Below are 8,325 nucleotides of genomic sequence, written 5' to 3' on the forward strand. Positions count from 1 at the left end.
AAATCCATTCTTCTTGTTAGGAGATTGGTAGAGTAGTATATGGAGAGGAAGAGGAACCTACATATAGTATTCATTGACCTAGAAAAAGCATACGACAAAATCCCGATAGAGGTTCTATAGAGATATTAGGAGACTAGAAGTATACATGTGGCATACATTAGGGTGATGAATGACATGTATGATGGAGCCAAGACCTGGATAAGAGCAGTTGGAGAAGACTCAAAACACTTTCCAATTATGATGGGGTTACACCACGGATCAGTTCTTAGCCCGTTTTTATTTACTTTGGTGATGGATAAATTGATACAGCATGTCCAATGAGAGGTTCCATGGTGTATGCTATTTGCAGATGACATAGTATTGATTAACGAGACACGCGACTGAGTTAACGCTAGGCTAGAGATTTGGAGACAGAACCTAGAGTCTGAATGTTTCATGTTGAGCAGGACCAAGATGGAGTACTTAGAGTGCAATTCAGTGACGCACCTCATAAGGCGGATGAGAAAGTGAGAATTGGTACACAAGTCATCCCCAAGAGAGGAAGCTTCAAGTATCTGGGCTTAATAATCCATGAAACTGGGAAGATTAATGATGATGTAACACATCGTACTGGAGTGGGGTAGATGAAATAGAAGCCTGCATCCGGTGTTTTGTGTGATAAGAAGGGGTCACCAAGAATTAAAGAAAGTTCTACAGAATGGTTGTTAGACCAGCCATGTTGTATGAGCGGAGTATTGGCTAGTCAATAACTCTAACGTTTAGAAGATGAAACTAGCAGAAATGAAGATGCTGGGATGGATGTGTGGACATACTAGGAGAGATAAAATTAAGAACGAAGATATTTGGGACAAGGTGGGAGTGGCTTCCGTGGTTGACAAGATGAGGGAAGCGAGACTGAAAGGTTGGCTATTGTGGACCTAAGGAGAGGTAGAGGAACCAAAGAAGTATTGGGGATAAGTTATTAGACAAGATATGGTACATCTCCAACTTACTGAGGACATGACCCTGCATAAAAGGATGTGGAGGTCAAGGATTAGGGTAGACAGTTAGTTGGAAGAGAAAGGTTATCAAAGAAATATCAAGATGGAGCGTGGGTTTTTCTAATGGATGAGTTTAATCAACCTGACATGCGCCATCTACCAGTTGTGTAGGATTCTTTTAAAGGATTAGACTTTCTTTTGTAAACTGTCGTTAAGTTTGTTTCTTAATATGTTCTGGGTCTAAGAGTTGGTTTATCTTTTTTATTTTTTCTTCTTAAGAACAATATGGAAAACAAATAACAAGAGATAATTCCAAACTTATAATACTTCTAATTTTAATGAGAACATTGGCTACATCTAAGCAATGATGCTAAGGGCAGTCACGCAACAATGACAAAGCAGAGTAGTGAAAGATTTCATTGGACTATTTCGCCTAATGTGTAGTAATAATTGAATGTGAAAAAGGGTAGAGTGTGCATTTCTTGGAAAATCATAATACATCATCAATCTGTCAAAATAAGAAATAGGAGACCAGAAAGCCATAAAAGAATAAGGCTGTAGTGTGGTCCGGGTCTAAACGGGCCAAACGGTCCCAATGGGTGGAACCGGCCCACTGTGGTCCTAAGCCCACATGGTTTCGGGATAAATGGGCCGGGCCCACGGGCTTTTTCATTCCGAGCTATTTTTTTTGAATTTTTTTTATCTAAGACAATTTCTTGTAAACTATATATGTATATACTAATATATATATATATATATATATATCTAATAAAAAAAATTTATATATAGTTTATATATAGATATGTATTAGATATATATATATATATATCTAATAAAAAATAGCCGTTGGGCCCGTTTGAATCGGCCCAAGCCCGCTTGCCGTCCCAGGCTAAATGGTCCTGGGCTCACGGCTTTTTGGTAAGGACCGGCCCACTGTGGGTTTTTTGCACCACTAGAGACCGGCCCGTTTGGCACGCAGTCTCGGGCCCGTTTGGCCCGTTTGAACCGGCCAAAGCAGAAAATAGCATGAAATACAGACATGTCATCCCCTTGGGCCTTGGGAGAACACAAATACTTGTAAACAATAGACTCTTGAAATTCACTATTTCCTACTTCTGCCTCTTATATATCTTTCCCAAGAATGAGTGTAGCACTGCTTGCACTGCTTTGCTTGGATGAGCTGCAATGGAGCTTGTCAGCTTTTCATACGATTTCTTCTCGTATTCCAGGAATACTTCCTACAAGATTCCAAAGAGTATGATTAAAAGCTGAAGTACTATGATTCAACTCCTCCTCGTCAAGTGAGATTGACCACTTGCTAAGAGAAGAACGCTAGGGAAAAAGGTAGGGAGAAATCGAGCAGAGAGAAATCGAAACTATGAAGCTAGGGAAAAAGGTGGAATACCTCAAGTTTGAGATCATTATAAAGCGCCTTTATTTTAGCAATACATTCAGGGTCGTCTTTTCCATAGTTCTCCTGCAAAACAAGCTCTTCTAATTAGCATTTCCAAATAGAACTAAGTGGTTATTGAAAAGAACAAAGGGAAAAGAAGTTATGAGCTTACATATAATAATTTCTTTTGCTCCTCGTTGCAGACTTCTAGAGCTTTCACGACCAACCAAGAGCACTGAATATCGGTGCCAATCTGATAGCAAAAGGAGGTCATCATAAGATTTCTATTTTTTTCAAATTAAAATAGCTTTCTGAATATTTGTAAAGGAGTTTTTTTCTATGAGCTTCCTTTACAACATACCTTACCCAGCACCTCTGGGTCTGCAAAACAGTCCAGATAATCATCCTACAAAGTCAAGAAAGCTACTAGTCAGGATTGGTAGCACGAAAGCATAGATGTCCTGAAAGGCTGAAACTGAGTTTTGCCAATGAGGTCTTTGGTATATTGGAAACTAATCATATGTATATTTCACAAGGCCACTGTGTTGGAAATCACATTCATAAATCTGACCACGTACACATTTCTTTTCACAGTTTTGACCACATGGTGATGGCACTCCATGTTTCTCAAGCTTTTTCAGAAAACAGACTACAATCTTTTGTGATTTGAATTTAGGCCATATTTAAAGCAACATCTTTTCCGTTTTTATTTGGACTTTTTTCCCTTCCTTTTCCCCAATGAGATGCAAGGTCAAGACTACAGCCATGAAACTTCAAAAGCATAATCCAGATTAAGAAAAAAGAAGTAAATTATCCTTCTGTTCATGGTGTATGTCTAACTTTGTTCATCTAAGGTCAATTTCCAATTGAATAAGACTCTTCGAATATAAAATACAGAACTTTAAATGCAGAGGAAGTTATCAGGAAGTAGTTATAATTATCACCTGAACTTGAAAATAGATTCCCATTTCAATAAGTATGTTCTACATCAACCTCAAATCAACAAACACAATGGTTCCCCATTTTCAAAGAACTACGAAGCAAGTGTTTAGAAACATAATAGACATGGAATCATTCTAAAATAGCACAAAAAGCTGGGAACGCAATAGAAAGGAAGATTTATACTCACCGGGAGGTAGAATGAATAATAAGCAGTTTTATACTGGACAATCCGGCGATGACTGCATGTAATCACATCATTATCAAAGTTAAATCGCGCAAGAAATACTGAAAGCAGAAAAATTGCACAAGTCTTGAAGATGTCTCCTTACATTGGCAATGAGTACTTTGATAAATCTTTCTCTCCAACAAGTGTTGTGATCAAATCTATCATTTGTCCAGAGGCAGTCTGGAACTCAACCTGTCAGGATACGTCGTCCGCAAAGCAAAAGGTCAGCACTATATATGATTTAATTCAAAGGCCTTTTGGTGTGCAAAGAATCCTACCTCATTAAACAAATCGAGAAGATCAACATAATAAGGCTTTGCTCTGAAGTGGTTCTACAGAATTCTCGTGATGTGGTTGCGAAGAAGTATGCCATCATTAACAGCAATCATGCCAACCTATAAGAAATATTGAAACAAAAAATCACCAACTGAAAAGAAAAAATATGACGATTAGATATTGCACATGAAAGAAAAGAGTAACAAACAAGTAATTTCTTTGTGTAGGCCCACACCTTAGGTAATTTGTACCAGCATGGCCGACCTCGACGTGTATGAGAGTTATCCATTGTATCATCAAGAACAAGGAAATATGCTTGAAGCTGCAACACGCATTGCACCAGTCACTCGCTTGAAAAGAAGAAAATCGGAACTAAAACTAAATTTATTGGGGTCACCAAAGAATTCAGACTAAGGCACAGATTTAAGAGTATTTATTTTGCATACCCATTCAATGCACCAGCCAAGGGCAGATGCTTGAAAGATTTCCTCACTGGTTAGTTCTCTCCCATCATTCAACAAACTGTAGCTGTCAATAACGGAGAGCCCCCGATTAAGCTTCCCTGCACAGACAATATGCTATCATAAAGCCGCTGGAAGAAATTCTTAAGCTATCAAAGATTGTAAATGAAGTAGAAAATTTTAGAATATTCAAATGGAGCAATTCAGTCCTACCTCCAGCCTCCAGGTACATTGTAGTCCAACATCTGAGACAAATCAATAAAAGTAACAATGAGAGATGTAAAAATGAAGATAATTTGAGATATAGATTGTTCAAAAAATTTAATAATTCCGAAAGAATAAAATGAAAAGAAGCTGAGCCTCAGCGTAACCACAAATTGAATAACCGATATAAAGGTACAAAATTACTACATCAGCAGTACTGAACTGACAATTAATTACATTTACAAGAAAAACCAACTAGTTTGCATTGGAAAATGCATCATAAGATAATCCATGTTGAACCAACACTATATGCAAAGGCGGAGCCATGATTTGAAGTTTGTGGGTTTGGGATTCTAGTTCATTTATGTTACTGGGTTCTACAATTTATACATATTCAATGAATTTTTTAAGGCAAATACAAGTTTTGGACCCAAGTTACACTACTAGAAATCCGGGAAAAAGCGACCAAAACTTAGCGACCAAATTTGGTCTGTCAAGAAAAGCGACCAAAGTTGGTCGCCAAACTGCCGAAAATAATAATAAAAAAAATTGAAATACTTTAGCGACCAAAGTTGGTCGCTATTTGGCCGCAAATTTAGTCAAATTGTTGACTGGACGGGTCAGACTTGCTTGGTCAAATATATATTGAGATTAGCGACCAATATTGGTCGCTAAAGTGGGACCCACATTAAATTTGTTAATAATTTTATTATTATTTTATAAAACTTATAAAATATAAATATATATAATTTAAAACTTGCGACCAACGTTGGTCGCTAATTGAAGGATAAGTTGATAGCGACCAACATTGGTCGCTAACATGGGACCCAGTTATAATATTTTAATAAATATATATTTATTTAAAAAAATTAAAATATAAATAAATATAATTCAAAAGCTAGCGACCAAAATTGGTCGCTTAATGAAATAGAGACCAACGTTGGTCGCCAATGTGGGACCCAGTTCTAACGTTTAACAATTTTTATTATTAATTTAAATATTATATAAAATATAAATAAATCTGATTAAAATTTAGTGACCAAATTCGGTCGCTAAATTAAATTCTTTTACAGTTAGCGACCAAAGTTGATCTCTATATGGTCAAAATTAAAAATCACTTTTGTATTTACTATGTAAATAATATAAATGTAAGTCGTTAACACTTTTGTAATACAAGGGATGAATAGTACTACGAAGCGGGCGTGTGTGTCTATATATATAATATATATATACTTACGCTATATACTATGCACTAAGTATAAGTGTATTAGGTAATACTGTATCGAATATAGCTTATATATATAATATATGTACTTACGCTATACTATGCACTAAGTATAAGTGTATTAGGTAATACTTTATCGAATATAGCTTATATATATATATCTAATATATGTACTTACGCTATACTATGCACTAAGTATAAGTGTATTAGGTAATACTGTATCGAATATAGCTTATATATATATATATATATATATATATATATATATGTATTTACGCTATACTATGCACTAAGTATAAGTGTATTAGGTAATACTGTATCGAATACAGCTTATATATATAATATATGTACTTACGCTATACCATGCACTAAGTATAAGTGTATTAGGTAATACTGTATCGAATACAACTTATATATATAATATATGTATTTACGCTATACTATGCACTAAGTATAAGTGTATTAGGTAATACTGTATCGAATACAGCTTATATATATATAATATATGTACTTACGCTATACTATGCACTAAGTATAAGTGTATTAGGTAATACTGTATCGAATATATATATATAATATGTACTTACGCTATACTATGCACTAAGTATAAGTGTATTAGGTAATACTATATCGAATACAGCTTATATATATATAATATATGTATTTACGCTATACTATGCACTAAGTATAAGTGTATTAGGTAATACTGTATCGAATACAGCTTATATATATAATATATGTACTTACGCTATACTATGCACTAAGTATAAGTGTATTAGGTAATACTGTATCGAATACAGCTTATATATATATACGCTATACTATGCACTAAGTATTAGTGTATTAGATAATACTGTATCGAATACAGCTTATATATATATAATATATATATACTTACGCTATACTATGCACTAAGTATAAGTGTATTAGGTAATACTGTATCGAATACAGCTTATATATATATAATATATGTATTTACGCTATACTATGCACTAAGTTTAAGTATATTAGGTAATACTGTATCGAATATAGCTTATATATATATATATATATGTACTTACGCTATACTATGCACTAAGTATAAGTGTATTAGGTAATACTATATCGAATACAGCTTATATATATATAATATATGTACTTGCGCTATACTATGCACTAAGTATAAGTGTATTAGGTAATACTATATCGAATACAGCTTATATATATATAATATATGTATTTACGCTATACTATGCACTAAGTATAAGTGTATTAGGTAATACTGTATCGAATACAGCTTATATATATAATATATGTACTTACGCTATACTATGCACTAAGTATAAGTGTATTAGGTAATACTGTATCGAATACAGCTTATATATATAATATATGTACTTACGCTATACTATGCACTAAGTATAAGTGTATTAGGTAATACTGTATCGAATACAGCTTATATATATAATATATGTACTTACGCTATACTATGCACTAAGTATAAGTGTATTAGGTAATACTGTATCGAATACAGCTTATATATATAATATATGTACTTACGCTATACTATGCACTAAGTATAAGTGTATTAGGTAATACTGTATCGAATACAGCTTATATATATAATATATGTACTTACGCTATACTATGCACTAAGTATAAGTGTATTAGGTAATACTGTATCGAATACAGCTTATATATATAATATATGTACTTACGCTATACTATGCACTAAGTATAAGTGTATTAGGTAATACTGTATCGAATACAGCTTATATATATAATATATGTACTTACGCTATACTATGCACTAAGTATAAGTGTATTAGGTAATACTGTATCGAATACAGCTTATATATATAATATATGTACTTACGCTATACTATGCACTAAGTATAAGTGTATTAGGTAATACTGTATCGAATACAGCTTATATATATAATATATGTACTTACGCTATAAGATATGAATTGGACTTTTAGTTAACTAAAAAAAGATTAGGCTATGAATTAACTAATTTAATTTGTTCTTGCTTTATTTAAATAGATGGAAAATCGTTCTTGGATGTACAATAGGAATTATCCTAATCGGCGGAGATTGCGGGAGGATTTTGTAGAAGGGGTTGAGGACTTTATTAGACATGTAATGTCATTTCCATCAAACATAAAAGAAGGAGTAATTAGGTGCCCTTGTGTTAAGTGCGACTGTATGAAGTTTGGAAAACCGGAGGAAGTTAAGGTTCATCTTTATATGGTGGGGTTTATAGCGAATTACTTTGTGTGGACTAATCATGGAGAGATGGATGGTAGCCATGGGATATTTCATAACATGGTTGTTGGTGAAAGTAGTAGGTCGAGGGAGAATAGAAATAGTGATTCCAGAATTCATGATATGGTTGCGAATGCTTTTGGAATGCACTTTGGGGGTGAGCCCAACGAAAATGTTGAACAAACTCCTAATGATGAAGCAAGACATTTTTATGAACAGTTAGAGGAAGCTAGTCGTCCACTACGTGAATGATCCATTATATCCGCCTATGTCCATATTCAATCAACCAGGCCGATGTTCTAAGGATGGTAGAAAGAGAAATTTGAGTGATATGGAGTTCAAGTCAGCTACACTTCATGTGTTGCTAAATT

The 8,325-nt window shown here is 34.1% G+C and overlaps 1 pseudogene; it reads right to left on the reverse strand.

Annotated features, from left to right (window-relative positions):
* Positions 1-1,975: 1,975 nt before the first annotated feature.
* LOC104246063 (farnesyl pyrophosphate synthase-like) lies at positions 1,976-4,525 on the reverse strand (annotated as a pseudogene).
* Between the last annotated feature and the right edge of the window lie 3,800 nt (positions 4,526-8,325).

This window comes from Nicotiana sylvestris, chromosome 8, assembly GCF_000393655.2.
Source record: "Nicotiana sylvestris chromosome 8, ASM39365v2, whole genome shotgun sequence".
Classification (NCBI taxonomy): Eukaryota; Viridiplantae; Streptophyta; class Magnoliopsida; order Solanales; family Solanaceae; genus Nicotiana; species Nicotiana sylvestris.